The 17,451-nt window shown below is 35.7% G+C and overlaps 1 protein-coding gene across 1 annotated transcript in view; it reads left to right on the top strand.

The window, feature by feature from the left end:
- Window positions 1-17,451, top strand: part of PTPRN2 (protein tyrosine phosphatase, receptor type N2) — a 373,439-nt gene that overhangs the window by 89,657 nt on the left and 266,331 nt on the right. The gene's annotated exons all lie outside the window — the stretch shown is intronic.

Raw genomic sequence — 17,451 nt, 5'->3', positions numbered from 1 at the left:
TTGGATCCCTAAGAGGTTTTTCTGTTTTGCTAATCCTGAAAGCCTAACTCGAGTAGTATATAGTTGACTCTCTCTATTTGTGTTTTTCTCTGCACTTTACTGCTGCAATTACATGAAATCTTTTTTACCAGCATCCCTTGCAGATATTAATGGATTTGGACTGCTGAATGATTTTAGTCCTTTTTTTCTTTAATATTTTTGAAAAAAAAATCTATATCCATAGCAGTTTAATTTTGAGCCTTCATTAAAGACAGCTGCATGTCTATTCCTTTACTGCACAGCAATCATGTAAATATGAGTAGAAAAATTTGAATTATTATATACAATGCTAAAAAAAAGAAAACGTGAGGAAAATGTAATGACTGGTGACATGTCTTACAAGGTATTATAACAGAAATATCATCCAGTCTTTCTGGATAATTCAGGGCAATTCAGCAATTCAGAGACGGATGAGACTTTCCTAACTGATATGAGGCTGTGTTTATATCAGCCAGGGCTGAAGATGAATGGGAGACCCAGCAAGCTTGAAATGGCCCCTCTGGCAAAATGTGATCTTTTATCATATTGCTTCGATGTGAAGTGATTCCTGGTTAGCAGCCTTGTAAAAAGTGACTTAGGTCTGTTTACCTCTTTTTAAGTATTTCTGGGATAGATTAACAGAGAGCTATTAAATCTCAGAGTATTTCTCAGATAATGTCTCAAAAGCTATTATATCTCTCTACTTTCACATTTTTTTTTTTTCTAATACATATATCTTCTGGTTCCAGGTGCAAACTCTGTGAATCAGAACTACTACTTTCTGACTCCATATTTTCTGGCTTCAAGGGTCCATATTTTGAATAGTCTGTCCTGACTATGTCTTAAAGATGACAGAGTTTCATCTTTCCACCTTGGCCACAGCTTATGTGCAGCCCCAATGTTCTGGGAACAGAAAATGTTCTGCTCTAACTCCTTTGGGGGAGGCATCTGCTCACCACATCTGCCTGGGCTGGCTAGAACATATGGGAGGCAATAATGCACTTACCAGTATAAATTTCTTCCCCAATTCTGTGAAGCTCTAGGAAACATCTTCGCTTCAGATAATTTTCCGTTTTGTGTTCATTTCGAGGTAGTGGAACTTCATATTAGTATTTATTATTGTTTTGAAAGACAAAATTGAAGTCTGTATGACCAAAGATAGAAATGCCGCGTTCACATTTTTCTTGCAATTTGTGCTCACAAAGTAAAGGTATTTTTTTGACATACACAAAGGTCAATCAACACACTAAATATATCATACATCTCTTTTGTTTCTACTTTCAGAATCTCGGAGCTATTCTTAGGAAAATTCATTTACAACTCTTGAGCAACCATTCTTGCAATTGTGATTGTATACTGTGCTGTTATTCAGGAAGGAATCTTGAATAAGTATCCAAAAAGAGAAAGAAAATGATGAAATGAAAGTGTTTGTCCTTTTGCTTTCTTTAGTTTCTTCCTTTCCAGTTCACCAAGTAACCTTTCCTTGACAGTTTTGAGGAGAATGAAACTGAAAATATTGTTTGTTTGTAGAAATAACTTTACAGACTGCTAACTCCAGTCAGTCTCTGCCCAGACTGAGAATTCCCAGTACAGACATCGGTACATTATTTTGCTGTCCTCAGCAGAAAAGATGTTACATTATTTTCCCTGAAATATATGCTGAGTTAGTAGCTACAGTTATATTTAAATGATGTGTTTTAACAGAAACTATCATAAAGTTTCTACAGATATGTTCTAAAATTGTGCCAAAGCTCTTAAATGCAAACATATAACTTCATATGTTAGCACCTGAACAAGTTCATTTCCAACTTACCTCCTGCATAAATCCACAGTCCCTGTTTCAGGGTCTTGGTTTACTTTGTCTTTGCTATCCCACTTAGTTCTCTCAGTCCAAAGCATTCATATGCTTGTAGTGAATCCATGTGTCCAAAGCACCAGACTTGTGCCAAGTGCTGGTGTACCACTTGCAGAGAGTCTCCAGATGGACTTGACATGTCCTTTCATGTTCAGAGATGATTTGTTGCTAAATTCCAATGTCCATGCAATTGTCTGACTTGATTGTATCTCTCCCATTAGTCATCCCATAGGAGCAGTCCAATGCTGTGGACTTTTTATACAGCTTTATATTCCTAGAACTGGAAACTAATGCTCCACTGAAACATTTCTACACTGCAATCTGTCGATCAATCACATGGTCTTCATGTACCATGGACACAGCAGTTTCCCTTTGATTTGGTAACACTTGATAACTAATTGAAGTAGTAATAGGCATAATAGTGATACAGGTCTAGGAATAGATTAGGGGATGTTATTACATCACTCCATTTACTTTTAACCCATGAGTGAAAATATTATTTTCCTCTAATTTCTCTAGGAACTAAGAGCTAACCTAATTACATCCAGAAGGTGAATCTTCAAACGCTATGTGTGGAAGCTTGGCAGGGATAAGCCACTTCACATTTGCTATTGAGACACAGCCTGAACAAATAGTTATTTGAAGGAGCTATATAGTTACTCTTTTATATGTCACACATAATCCTGTAATATAGAAAATAAAATTTTATGTGGTGAAATCAGAATTTGGAAAAAGCAAAGGTAACATGGAAATGGGATTCATCTTGAGCCAAAGGAATCTAGATATTTTACTCACGCAGTTGTATCATGAATATATCGTGCTATGTTTTGTAATCCTAAGAGACTGCCACCCCCAGAGTCACCGCAGTGGCTGGACTTGGAGTGAACACCATCATGTGTCAACAGTGTACTGAAATCTACTGAAACTGTCTCAAAAGGGCAGGTGTGATATTAGGGACTCACAGCGATGTGGCTCCAACTCAGTAATACTTGTATTTCAAATGATTGTTGGCAAAATGACAGAGTTGTCTTTCCGGATTTTTTCCAGCCAAATTTCTGTGATTTTATTGGCTGTGCTTTGCAGAATGCCATGGTCGTATCTTCATTCATCTCTCTGTAGACAGTGCTTATTTTTAGTGCTGCAGTCACCATGGTGCCTGTGAGGGAGAAAACATTTCTAAATATCTGGCAGAACATCCCTGTTAACATAGTAAAGATTGCATTCTGAGATATCAGATTTTGAATGTAGCTATTGAGTAAAAAATAATTACAAAGAAACAACCCAGATTTTCAGAATACTTGGAATGCAATTTTATTACCTGTTGTGTCCAGACTTGCTTTATTATGTTGGGATTGCAGACTCTGAAGCAAGTGGAAGAAGCCTCTGAGTTCTAGCATTAGAAAGTATCTTTTGTTTTTTTTCATGTCCTGGATCTGATTGTAGCCATACCTTTCTCAGGCTTCCTGAGAGAATGAGAAATATCTTCCTCGGTTTAGGTTAATAAGTTTAATATATATATATGTTCTAACCCCATGCAGACCATAAGCAAAGTGAGTTCAATGTTCAATAAACATTGTCCAATTATCATTCTAATAATTTTCAGATTTTCCTTCTTACTCTCTTGTGTCAAGTGACCATCCATCATATTTTGTTTGTAGAGCATGAGTAAATTCTGAATATGGATGGCAAATTTGATTTCTATACTGTAATTTTAAATGGATGTTTTTCCATGGTTCTTGTGTGATGTTCAAACAGCAGTTTTACAGTTGCAAAAACAAATATGAAAAACAATAGAAAACTTCCTTGGAAAGATGCATTTAAAAGAACCTAGTTTTAATCTCAATGGTCTTTTAGCCTAAGTTGTTTCCTTAAGTTTATTACCTTGGGCATATAATCTTTTAAGCATTTCAGAAGGTCCATTACACCTTGGGAAATGCACTGCATCTTGCAGAAACCTTAAATTCCTAATTGGTAATACTTGCTTCAAGTTTTAATTCTCATAGTCACCTTCTGTTGCCACACAGATTTATTCAAAAAGAATGACATAAATTCCTTCTACCCTGATACTGGACTGCTGTTCCTGAAAAAAATTTAAAGTGACATTTCTTTATAAAGAATCAGATGATTTGTTGTTCATCTATCAGGAGCTCCAGAGATACGAGGCAGATCATCATTCTCTCATTCATTGCACAGCTATCCTTTATTCCAAATATCTTCACACTTTCAACAATTTCCCATAATCTGATAGCTTGTTTGTGGAGATAATAGTCAGATTTTTCAGTGCTTGATAATTTTCCATAACAATTGTGTTTCGTTACCCATTGATCATTATCTCGATTACTTTGTATTCTCTCCACTCTTTTTACTTCAAGATCCAAGGTCTTCAAATTTGTCATACACTGCAACAATTGTGATCCAAATCATTTCTGGCCACCTTTGAATAGCTGCTAAGTTCTTACAAAATACATTTTACAAATCTGTATCTTTTAACACTATGGAAAATGGAAGTGAAGAGACCTACCGTAAATTACTGGTTAAAAAATAAAAAAAAAAAAAACTCTAAGCAGATTTAAAACCTTTAGCTACCAGAGGAGTATATGCAAGTGGTATCTGATATCTTTAGCTTCCTATTAATCAAACCAAGATTATAAAAAGCTTAAGAAAATAAATACACAAAGGAACCGAGAGAGGCGTGTTGTTTAGTTGCCATTCATTCTTGACCTGACCCATCTGTCTCCCAAAGCGCATAAAAACTAGTCATTTCTAATAACCATGTTATCAAGTCTGCCAGAGTTTTTCTTGCTGTCTTAATGCCGTACTGATCTAGGCTAAGCACACACTGGCAGCACTTGCGATTCAAATTTGTATTTTGTCTTCTGCTGGAAAATAGATGATTGATTGCCAGTGCAGCTCAGAAACACATGGGCCATTCATTCCTGGCTAGTTTTCTTCTTGCACTTTCTGCAATTGTCACTGTTTCTCTCAGTTCTTATTATAGAGCAAATCATTCCCTTGCCCCTCATCCTGCTGTGCATTCAAGGTTCCCAGCTGTCCTCATTTTCTCTATTCTTTTAGGAAAATCTCTTCAAGAATCTGCTCTTCAATGCCTTTTCCTAATTTTCTGTGGTTTTAGGATCTCTTGTAGTGCAAACCCACATGGGATATGGTCATTTGCATTATTCAGCCCTATTATCTTGTTACTTTAAGCCATGCCATTTCAATTGAAGTTGTCTAGTGTGTTACTCTAGTTGTGGTTATTCTTTGCAGCAGTTACTTTGATCCTCTTCTCTAAATGCAGCATTTGAAAACTCTCTGCCTGATTTTTTTTTTGCTTTTTATGTGTCATGTGTATGTGATTGCTGACCACCAAATACATTAGTTTTACAAATATTTGTGCTCGCTAAGCATTTTTCGTGAGGTTTGCATTGTCTTCTAAAAGACAAAAGTCCAAGCAAAAATATTACTTTATGACAACCTAATTGATGAAAGATTTGAGATCTGTTTCCAAGTGACCGACCCAATTAATTTTTGTACTTCATTCCTTATCTGCAGAATGGGACTGCACTTCCCTTTATCATATGGATTCAGTGAAGAAGAATTAATGTTTCTAGATCACTTTGAGACTGTGAGTCCCCCAAATGCTGTGATCTCCATCACACCCAAGACAGTGAAATCTAATTTCTCAATTTTCCTTAGGACCTGCTTTTCTGTATCATCACTGTTTAATTATTAGAGAGCAAACAAGTAGCTAAGCATATATAATTTATATGCTGTATGACAGTATAGAGTTAGTGGTAGTGTTAGCAGTAGTGTCTGTGATTTAGTGGCAGAACTGATAGTAACATTTTCAGGTGACCTTACTCAATAAATATTTGAGAAATACAGCATCAGAAGTTAAAAATAAATCTTAAATATGGTTAAACTTATGTCTTATACACAGGAGAAAAAGGTAGAAAATTAATTTATTTGGGATTTTTTTACTCAAAGAGAAACCTTTGAGAAAAACTAAAATTCAAATAAAATTGAGGTTTCTAATAATAATATTTTACTTGAGCTAAATGCTACACATTTGGAACTATTAGATTTAAGATTTCTTCTCAGGCTCAGTTAAGCAATCTGGGAAATGCCACATGGGACTTTTTTGCTATTTGTAAAGTAACTAGCAAACTTCTCCATACATCCTCATCATTCCGTTTTCTTAATACTTTTATTTTGAGCATAGCCATTTTCCATGCTCACCTAAGTCTTCTTTTGGCCTGATTCACCAAGAAAATATACTACTTTTTTATCCCAATCTTTTTTTTACCAGAAGTTGCATTTTGCACTTGCATTCTAGATGAATAGGTTATACTTCTCTTTGTTTTGTAGATTTTTTTTTTTTCTGGAGGGGAAAAAATCACTGTTTACTATTTATTAACAATGATTTTATTGCTTTCCTTGTTATTTTTATCTAATTTTCATGGTTCCTTATGTTCCCTAAATTCAGAAGGGGCTACTAAGGTCTGGTTTTTTTCCTGTAAAAATTTATGGCCTATTTTAATACAGATTAGTGAAAGTGCAATACCAAAGCACTGTAGGTGGTAAAACCCAGTTATCATTTGTATGATTAGTTTCACCTTGTAGCCGTGTCTCCGAAAAATGCAATTAACAGTTTCATATTCAGCATAGCTGGCTTTTATTCCTGCTGCATGGTGTGCAACATTTGCATCATAAAAAAACCCCTAATTGGTAAACACAGCCTTGCCAGATTCTCTGCAATTCACCCCATTCTCGTACCGTTAATTGGCTCAGCTTCAACACACATTGGATGGGTTTTCAAAGGCAGCCACAGATTAGAGAGCTTGCAAGCACTTGTGTTTCACAGTACTGACTCCAAGGAGACTGAGGGAGGAAAAAAAAGTATTTTAAATTAATGCTGAATGCAGGCGAGCGCTCTTGTCCAAGGGTTTCCATGGTGACTGTTTTGTCTGCTAATCTGATAGCAGTGTGTATGTTTATTGGTACACAGCTCTAATGACCTTCAGAGACTAAACTCAGCTGGAAAGTAGTATTCTACCACTGTGGCCAGAGACGGTAGCTAAGTGATTACATCCTAACCTCTGTTATTATGGCTTATCCTTTTTTGTTGTTGTTGTTTTTTTTACTGTTGTTGTTCCCTGCTATGCATTGCCCCAAAAATGACAATTTGCAGTGCTTGGATGCATGTCTTTGGTCCACGAGACAGTATATCAGATACAGTATGTAAAGTTTCTATGACAAGGTCTTTAAACTGCAAATTCTTATATTGTTGAACTCAGGGAATTTGTTACTTCTCTGGCTCAAATGGGTTAATTTGAGCTATAATAATAGCTATGCTTCTGAAAGAGAAGAGAAGAGAAGAGAAGAGAAGAGAAGAGAAGAGAAGAGAAGAGAAGAGAAGAGAAGAGAAGAGAAGAGAAGAGAAGAGAAGAGAAGAGNAAAGGAAAGGAAAGGAAAGGAAAGGAAAGGAAAGGAAAGGAAAGGAAAGGAAAGGAAAGGAAAGGAAAGGAAAGGAAAGGAAAGGAAAGGAAAGGGAAAAGAGAAGAGAGGAAAAGAAAAAATAAAAGAGGTATAAACAAGCCATGCTCCTGATGAAAGCACTAGGATTTGCCTTTCGAAGAAAAGAAAAAGAAGAGAAAAGAAAGAAAAGGTGATGTGTTATCTTGAAAATGTGTGAAACCTGACTTTTCCCTTCTTGATGAACAAACTAATCCACGCTCAATTTTTTAGACCCAGACAATGTTTGTTTTCATGCCATAAGAAGTCATTCTCAGAATTCATGTATTCTGCCTTCAAGTTAGAAACATTAATTATAGCTCATTTGCTGACAATTTTTAATTTTAAAATAATAGTATACAGACTTATCATCGGAACCATTTCTGGAAGCATACAAAAAATTGAATCCTAATTAACCAAGCAATCTTTCTTTAAATCTGGGGGTGTATAATTGTTGACTCAGCCTTAATTACCAGCACTGCATGCATGGATGCTGTACGATAGCCAATTAATATGAGAACTGTCAGACTCATACAGAGAGGGATTGTGGGTTTGTTTTCAAATCCCACAGACCAACTGGTACTTCAGGATTATGAGCAACGTCCTTGTTAACTTCCAATAATTTGGACCTTCAGGAATTAAGCATTAACTAGGAACAGTCCTTGGTCCTAAGTGATGGTGAGTAGAAAGACAAGGATGAGGACAAGGAGCAGGGCATGGTGGACTGCTGCCTGAGGTCATGGCCAAGCAAAACTCTTGATATTTAGAGATTCTTCTCTGCAGAAGTTGGAACAGCTGCTGTTGCTGCTCTTCTCCTCTTCCTTCTCCTCTGCAAACGGGTTTGCAGGCAGAGCAGCACTCGTGCTCAGGGCATCTCTCCGGGAGGGGGATAGTTGGGAGAGGGGCCCCACAGGGAAAGAGTTGAGGAGTAAAGAGGGGTTAAAGAGTGGGATTTAATGGACAGAAGAGGAAAGTGAAAACAGGTAAGGAAAAGCAACTGAAGTAGGAAACAGAAGTGTTGCAGTAATTTACAGATTACCTAGCTACCTGCATCCAATGCATCCATTGCAATAAGGGCAAATGGTGGAAGCCATTGAAAAGAAAGAAGGAAAGCTATCTCAAAATAAAGGAGAAAGTATAGGGAGGAATAAAAGGGAACTATCTGAATTATTTGTCTACCTGGACATTCACAGTTTGATTTCTTCACTGTTACAAATCTTCAGTTTGAAAATCTCGATTCTTTCCATTACAGTGGAAATAATATAAATACTATACTGTGTGCTGTGTTCCTACTCTCTGTCCCTTTGCTCTTTTATTACTATTATCACAGCTAAAAAGGCATATCAAAAGCACACAAGGCTGCATGCTTTCACAGTGGGCAGGTCTCCCAAATCTTCTGCAAAATTTACTGAAAAGTGAAGCTTCTCTAAGCACTCCTCTCTCATGGCACCTCTCTCGTAGGGCTACAATACCAGCTTCTTGGGAGAAAAAGGACAAAATGTTTCTCTGTATTGAGGTATCAGTTGCATTGCTAGCTGAACTGCACACACATTTACATGAAATCTTCCAACTAAATATATTCTTAAGCCTTTGCAGACATTAGTTTTTGTGGCTTGCCCTTCATTCCCTTTCTATTATCCCCCTCCAAACTTTGGTCATTTGAAGCAGTATTAAATCATCTTGTCTTCAGAATCATTTGGTTCTAGGTTTGACCCTTCTCCTCATTCCAAGCTTTTTTCCTTAAAATGAAAGAAATCGCAGAATAATATACTCTCTTATTTTCATGTGTTTTCTTCTGAAAATACCAATCCCCATGTTTTATAAATTTGATTTAAACTCTTGGCTGCAGCTGCTTAAATCTAACAGAGTGGTGTGCTAACTTAGCAGTGGATGCAATTCAAAGCTGTTTATCTGTGCAAAGGCTTCAGGAAGAGACCCTGCTATGTGTTATTGGAACAAAACGGGCATTTTCATGCAGCAGTTTGATTCTTCTCTCAATGAGATAGAAAAATTCATAAAAGCTAGTCTGAATTTTTTTTTATCCTTTTGAAGTTTTGCTGACCTTCTTTACAGGAGTTGACTTATGTTCAGAGAAAACGAAATCTGCTTCAAATCACTGTCAGGTGCTTCCTTTTTGCCAATTAAGGTATTTATCTTCATATATATTTCAAAAAATAATTACAATGTATTCTGTGCTCCTTTGTGAAGGATATCCAAGACATCAGTGTATCTAGAAATTGATTTTTTTTATGGGAAGAAAGGCAGTTGCAATTTCGTTCTTTCTATCATTATTCCTTGAATACAGTCCTCCGATCAGTGCTTGAGAACCTTGATTTTTTCCCCCTAAATTACTAGTTTATTAATGATCAGCTTTGTATTTGAGTAAGGAGTGCAGATAGGGCTATTTGTTTGGAAGGGCTGTTCAAACATAATTTCTTCATCTTCTTTAAGGTCCCAATACCAGTAAAGTCATTTGAAAATCTTCACTGAGGAAGGACTAAACTCTAATTTGTCCCTTTCCTCTTAGGTATGGTTTGCTATGAAAAGGCTCCTCTTTAAAAAGCAATCCATTAGATGTTTTCTGCTTGAAAAGCAAAGTCTTGTTATAAGAAAAGTATTATTTGCACTTAAAAGGAAATAAGGGCGCAGAAATAAAAAGCTGAATTTTGTTCCTAAACTAGAGAGTGATGCTTAAAATATTAGTGCTATTTACAGTTTTAAAAAATATGTTATGTCTCAGTAACAAAATATTTCCATAGTATTTGACTGTAGAATATGTGAATGTGTGATATGTCTGTGCAGCTGCATTTACATATGCTAAAATTAATCACAGATCTCAGTCAAACAATTTTTTAAATTATAAAGATAGGGTCTGCTGGCATCAAAATCTATTAAAAACAGATCAAATTCCATCCTCTACTTTTTTTTTCTAATAAAATGTGAGATTTTTTTTGTTTGAAACAACTCTGTGTGAGTTTTCCTTTTAATAGCAGAAGATAAATAAAGTAGGTCAGACTGGAAAAAAATTAATCTTTCATTTGATACAAAATATTTTATTAAGCTCTCTTTTACAGGGCATTTTAAACTTTTTCAGGTTCCAGTCTGATTAGAAAAATGAAGCCATATTTCAAAATCCCTTCTTCATTGCTCATGGCTGATATACACAATTAAAGAAACAAGTTTGGAAAAAAATATGTGAAGTTTATTATTTATTCCTATTCTTGTGTGTTGACACACTGATTTCCTCTTTAAGCAGTTCAGATTTATTAAAAAATTCTATGATATTTGTGGGGTAGAAAAAAAAATCTTTTTCTGGACTGCCTGAGTCATTTTTGTCGGATATTGTGTATCATGTTAATGGTATATAAAGAATTTGTACTATTTCTGCTTATGTTTTGTAGACTGACAGCCATCATTGAAGCAGAGCCATCTATTTCATTTGCTTTTGTTAGTGATGGTGATTATTTCTAGAAATCTAATTAGTTTAAATTTTCTATACCTAAGTTTCAATCTAACTTATCTGTAGAGGGAAAAAAAATCTGTAAAAGGGATTAGGTCATCTTTTTATATTTTGTACTCTGTTTTATGATGTTCACATGGAAAACTACCTCTTTGATTTTACTTGCAGTGAGGGAAAAGACATTATGCCTGCTTTCTTACAGAAGTATTAAGTAGCTTTTTTGGTCCTTGCTTCCTTGATGGAGAATTGGTGTTGAGTCATTTTCATCACCAGCTATGCCATCAGTGCTTTCCCGATTTTGCCCAGCTAATGCGTGGGTTTTCTCCTGTCTTTCTGGACAAGGGTGAGTTATTTCATTGTTATGACATCCTCATAGCGGGTAAATACCAGGGGTATCAATTTCATAATTGTTTCAGAAAGAAGAAAAGTGAGATTTCCCATAATTTGAGTAAAATGCAGAAGTTGTTAAACTGAAGAGAGCAGGTCTTTAGAATGTGTCCTTTCTTTAGTTATGTTCTAACATGTTTGCTTAGTCTTGCACCTACTTACTTGGATTTTTTATGGAGGCTACATTTCTCCCAAACTTTCCTCCAAAGTATTTGCTTCTGTTCAAACTGTCAAAATAAATAGTACATAGCTGCTGCTAAATACATACAGACTGCTAGAGGGTCCTGTTAGAGAGAAAAAAAAGCCAGCTAATTACCTTATTTCACTTTTCCCCTTATACACTACTGCTGAGCTCCGTATCTCCTCCATTACTCTGCAGCAGTTTGTATCACTCTGCGTGATGTTCGACAGTTTGTACCATTTCTTTTTCACAGTGTGAAAGGAGTAGTCAAGACTGATGCATCTTCCAATAATAAAGCTGTATTTTCAGGACTTGCATTAACTGCTGTAGAGGATTTCAAAATGAGCTCTTTCCCAGTCATTCCACTTACATTTTCCTTGTTTTACAAAATCTCTTTGAGTTAAATGGAAAATCTTTGTATTTTCTTGACCTTTATTTATCTTGACCTTAGATTCATCTAAACCAAGGAAAAGCATTTGACATATATACTGAAATGAGAATGAAGATGAAACCTGAAAATTCCTTTCCCTACATGCCATCTGCACATAACATAAAATGTAGTTTTAATATGAATTTCACTTGAGTTTCCTTTTGTGAAAGATTCTCTATAATAGAATGTGGATATATTAGTGGTGCTTATTTGTGTGGTACTATGCACAATTATCTTCCTTAATTCTCTATTCTCTATTTTTCCAATATAATGTGAATAAATGATCATATTAGGCCAACAATATCAGCCATTACCTAGAAAACTTCAGCTGCTTTATGAGTTTCAGAATTTCCAATATGGATCAAACCCCCCTCAGACAGTGAAAGGGTTGTTTCATGAAAATACTTACATGTTCTCTGTCAATCAAAAGTTATTCTACCAAACTGCTTAATTTAAAGATTTCACTGTTTGCACAAGTCTCTTCAAATCTTATCCTCCACTCAAACAAAAAGTCTTTCTTTTTGAGTTTAAAGTAAAAAGTTTTTCCATTAAAATCCAAGCAATTTGGCTTTCCTATGTATTCTGAACATTTGACATTTTAAATAATGTAATAACCTCCACAAAAGACAAGGTAGATGAAGAATATTGCCAAAATGTCAAGATTATGCTGCTGCTTCAACTCAGTCATTCCATGACACAAATATTGTAGATGATTTATTGCAAAACTGGCCACAAAAGGTGAGAAGACAACAGAAATATCAATATATGTTCTAGTCAGGCTCTACCATATACGTATTCTATTTCTGTTGCAACATCCTTATAAAACCGCAGTAATTAGAAAAATTTTCCTTTTTATTAATGCTATTTAGATAGCCCTTGAACTGCTCCCCTAGACGGACCTCAGATTCTCTACCACCAGCTCTGAGTCTTGAGAAGACATTTCCCTCTATTGCAAATCACCTCCTGGCCCCACAGCTTCTTGAGACCACCCAAAGTTTCCTCTGTAGGAAGCCCACATATGTTCTCTTTGAGGCACTGCTGTAACCAAATAATGCCAGCTATCATTTGTTTAGGATTTCAGACCAGTGTACCTATGCCTCAATTTTTGCCTCACCTGGACTCAAGAACAAGGAGTTTCTTTAGACACCCTTGCCAGAGTCACAATCCCTCTGTGATCCCTTTGTCATCCTGCCTGTCTGGACAACCAGTTTCTCCATCTCCTGTCTCCAAGGTCCTCCAATTCATGCCCTTGGTTCAAAGGTCCTCCAACTCATGCCTTTGGCTATGCAAGCTCCTTCACTGACAAGGTATATCCTTGGAGTGCCATACCTCCGCTTTGGGAATCTGGCACATGATGCTAGCTAACCCTTTCTCTCCAGCCCTTGCTGAGAGCTCTTATGCTGGAAGTCCTCGAATTGTCACCTTGCTGCTTTTTCTATCACTTCCAGGACAGACTGAATCTATAAAATTTATAGCACAGTAACTTCCTTTCACCAATCTGGACAAGTACAACTTTCATAAAACTGATGCAGCTTACATTCATTACAGTATTAGGTGTCAGCTCCGATCTGTCACAGACGTGTTCCTGAGTGACGCGTTGCAGTGCTCTCGCCTTGTACTTGAAAAAGGTTTATTCAGTTTCTAAATATTTATTTAGTGATCAAAGTCTGAAACTTGCTTTCCTTTTTGATTTGGGCTTGAAATTTTTTTTTTTTTTTTTTTTTTTTGGTCTAAAGAAGGTTTCACAGGAAAATGCCACTTCTAATCTGATTTTCTGTGTCTAGAGTATATTTTATTAACCCTTTTTTATTTTCCTCAGTGATAGATTAGTAAATTCCAAAGCAGCTTAGAAACATTGCTTAGTGACCTTTTTGTTCTTTGCATTTTTTGAGAAGAAATCAACAAAGACAACAATAGTAACCTTTCCATATTCATTACCATAAGCTGCACTGACCTTAAGAAACAGTCTTATGATTCCACACTTGTATACCGGGTATTGCTGCTATGCTGATTTCAAGATCTTGACAATTTTTCTCTTCTCAGAGCTGTGGGGGACAAAGAAATTAAAAGGTGTATTATAATATCTATGCACTTGCACATAACAGGATGACAGATGGATCCCTCGAACCTTATATTGTAGCAGCAATTGTTTGTGAATATGTCCTCAAAAATAAAATTCTGAGCAGTATTAAGACAAAAGTTTAGTTAGAAAATCTGGTAAAAACAGGAATATTTTCATTATTGCTTTGGTTTTATTTAAAAATGGGCTTACTTGTATTTGTAGTTGATTTTTGCAAGAATCAAAAAGGATCAATTTTTTTTTTCTTTCCCCTTTCCTGAAAAGCAAGATAGGCAAGTGAGGAATATTAATGGGGAATGTGAAAAGGAAAAAAAAAAATAGAAAATAGATGTAAGCTCAAAACTGATGAATCTAGATTATTGGAATAATATTGATTTCTAAAGTTTCTTGATATTTGGTCTTGATATCTTTGTTAGTGTTGTTGGTAAACACTATATTTTCTTTTTTTTAAGAAAAAAAAGGAAAACAAAATAAAAATTAAATTTGTAGCTAATTGATATGTGCAACTTGCAGTCTTATGCGGAGAAATCAAAATATTTTTTGTTTATAAAAACAGAGTGATGGTAAAGTTATGGTGATAGTAATGCTAGTGCATTCTGTCTTGTGTGGGGGGGTTTAAGCAAATATTATTTGGTGAAAAATTAAGTCCAAACTGACAAAAAATAGTTGAACCTGTGTTATGGCAAATGCAGTTTTCTCTGAGCTCCATGTCCTCTCTGTCCTGAATAATTTGAAAAATTATTGTGAACCTATTTTGCTGCATACCCACACAACATCCCTTTCTATGTTATTAATGAATCTATTAAATAGCCAGGGACCTTGGAAGTAGCCATGAGATGCCCTGTCATTAACCTTTTGCCTAGACAAAAATGGATCATTTAATCATATTCTTTATTTCTGCCTTCTGGACATTTTTTGATTTTTGGTAGTGTTTTCCTCTCGCTTTATAGTAACTCTTTACCTTTACTCACTTCTTATAAGGGACCTGGAGAAAAAACATTTTGACGATCTGAATAAAGTGAAAAGGTTCTTCTTTACTCTCCTTTATACCAGCATAACTTGAGGTTTCTAAGGCTATTAACTGCAGAACAGATTTTCATCAGCAGTAAAACAAGCTTAAAGCTATTGCCTGTTTTTTATGTTTTTTTTGTTTGTTTGTTTAGTTTGGTTTGGTTTGGTACCACTATTGCTGCCTTCTCTGCAATAAACACAGAGTCTTGTAGAGCTCAGTTACCTGCTTTAAAAATATATTCTATAATATATTTTTCAAAGGATTTTGTTTTACTTTTAATCCTATTTCCAGCATAATTCACGATCAGTTATATCGGTACAATTGCTGTAAGGGCATTACAATACGTGTCTCAGGAGTGGAATCTGTAGGGGGGCTATTGAAGAGCGAGAGCTTTTCTAGGAAACAAAACAGTTTGTGGAGAAACATTTTGTGGAGCTACAGCCTAAATGACAAGACATGGTGTTTCTTCACCCCATCTGTACCGTTTAGCCTCTTTAGTATCGTCATCTTCCAAGGGTTCTGGTTTTCTGATTGGAACTGTTATTTGCATAACAGTTATGGAAATCACAGTATTACTTCCAGAACGCCCGGTGCCTCTGTTTTGATAGCATTTCACTTTAATTACCAGAAAAGTGAAGAGTTGCCTGCCTCCCCCAGACAAAGGATCGTGGGGCTTCTCAGGTGGCTCCTTCCCTTCATAGCTGCTTCGTTAACCTTTGGTGCTCTCGAGCAAATTTGTTTCATTCTCTTCCTCCTAATATCCTCAGAGTCACTCTTGTTAGGTTTTCACTTCAAAATCATTTTGGACTCTCAAATTTTCCTCGTTTAAAGTGTTATCTGTTTATACTTCTACTTTGGCTTTACCAAACACAGGACTTCTGAATTTTAAATGATTTCCATTTGACCGACCTCTTCAATCTTGTCTTTAAGAATTTAGTTTCATCCTCTTGCTTTCTTGATCAAGTTTTGTTACCCTTTTAATTTTGCTTTGAGTAGCATGAATTTTTCCCTATGAATTTTATTTACCTTTCCAGAATTCGTATTAGCCTTTTGGATTATATTTTTTCCAAAATGCCTCAGTTCAAAGTTTATAACATTTCTCATAGTCTTGTTGCAAAAAAGGTAGTCTTTCTAGGATATGATTGTCTGTAGTAGGGCCTTAGGAATAGTAACAACGCTATCATTAGCTGTGGTACATCTTGTTTTATTTTCTCAGACTTAAAATGAAATAAAATCTCCTTAGCTTTTTCTGTTTTATGATGGAAAAAAAAAAAAGAAACAAAGGTGTGTGAAGAAAAGTAATTCCATCTTTTAAGTTATTTCCCAGTAAAAGGCAAAAGTGTTTGGCACACCAGCAGCAAAATAACGCTAAGTATTGGTCTCTGTTTGATAAAACAAACTTTGTGCCTGCCCCTAATTCCAGTTAAATTCATTCCAGCACAATTTAAACAGCCCATAGCCACCAGAGAAGTATTACAATAGTGTAAATCCATGAGGGGTTTCATATAACTCTGGTTATAAACTCTGTCCTTCCTTAGTCCTTTAGTCAATGCAGTGAAGTACTGCTAAACAAATCATATATGCTTTTTCAGATTTCTGGTCGTGTCAATCTGCCTCAAGCATAAAGTGAAAGCCTAAATAACAAACATGTAGGTAGCAAAGTTGGGTGTAATCAGTCTTGTTGTTATTGTCATTTCAGGACTCAATAAAATCTCCAGCTCCCTGCACCACCATGAGCCCCCAGGCAGTTTCTACTGTGTCCTTGGCTTCTGTGGCAAAAGAGAAGAGGGGCAGGATTTTCCCCTTAGATGTTTTATGCTGTGTATCTAAAAAGGTCATGATGTTATATCTGCTTCTTAAATGTTTTTTTGCTAGATATCTAAAAAGGTCATGTTTCACCACAGCCTGAGGTGTGTGACCTAAACTGGGGACTGTGTTAGCCTATTTCTATTCCCAGTCTCTCATAAAATGCATAATAAGGCATGACTTGTATACTTAGTAATATGAATGTAAACTCTGCCATTCTGCAAACTTTAATGATTCACTTTCCCGTTTGGTTTTATAAAAGTGATGTCAAAAACTATTAAGAAAAAATCCATGTCTTACAATTTTCAAACCTTAATCTGAATGTCCACCAGAAAGTTAGAGGAACTAAACCTTAATTTCAATGTGATTGAAAATAGCTTTCAAAGTGCTTGACACATAGTTATTATAGAAATTATTTCCAGCATATTCTAGTATTCAGAGTGCATTAAGTGAAATAAAACTAAATATCCAATTGCTTCCCAAATGTTGATAGGTGTTTTGTGATCATAAAGTACTACAGACAGCTATCACTAGTTCCTTTTTCTTTTCTTTTTTTTTTTTTAATTAATTGTCCAGTTCCATGATCGTGCGATTATGTGGCAGGTTCAACATGATGTCTTCAGTTATTGAGCTTCTTTCAAATAAACACTTGTAGTGTTTTGCATTTCATAGGTTTTAGGCATTGAGACATGAGCTTTGGTTTTTTTT

This window comes from Nothoprocta perdicaria, unplaced genomic scaffold (assembly GCF_003342845.1).
Source record: "Nothoprocta perdicaria isolate Ctin4 unplaced genomic scaffold, notPer1 scaffold_95, whole genome shotgun sequence".
NCBI lineage: Eukaryota > Metazoa > Chordata > Aves > Tinamiformes > Tinamidae > Nothoprocta > Nothoprocta perdicaria.
This window is presented reverse-complemented; position numbering and strand designations above follow the sequence as displayed.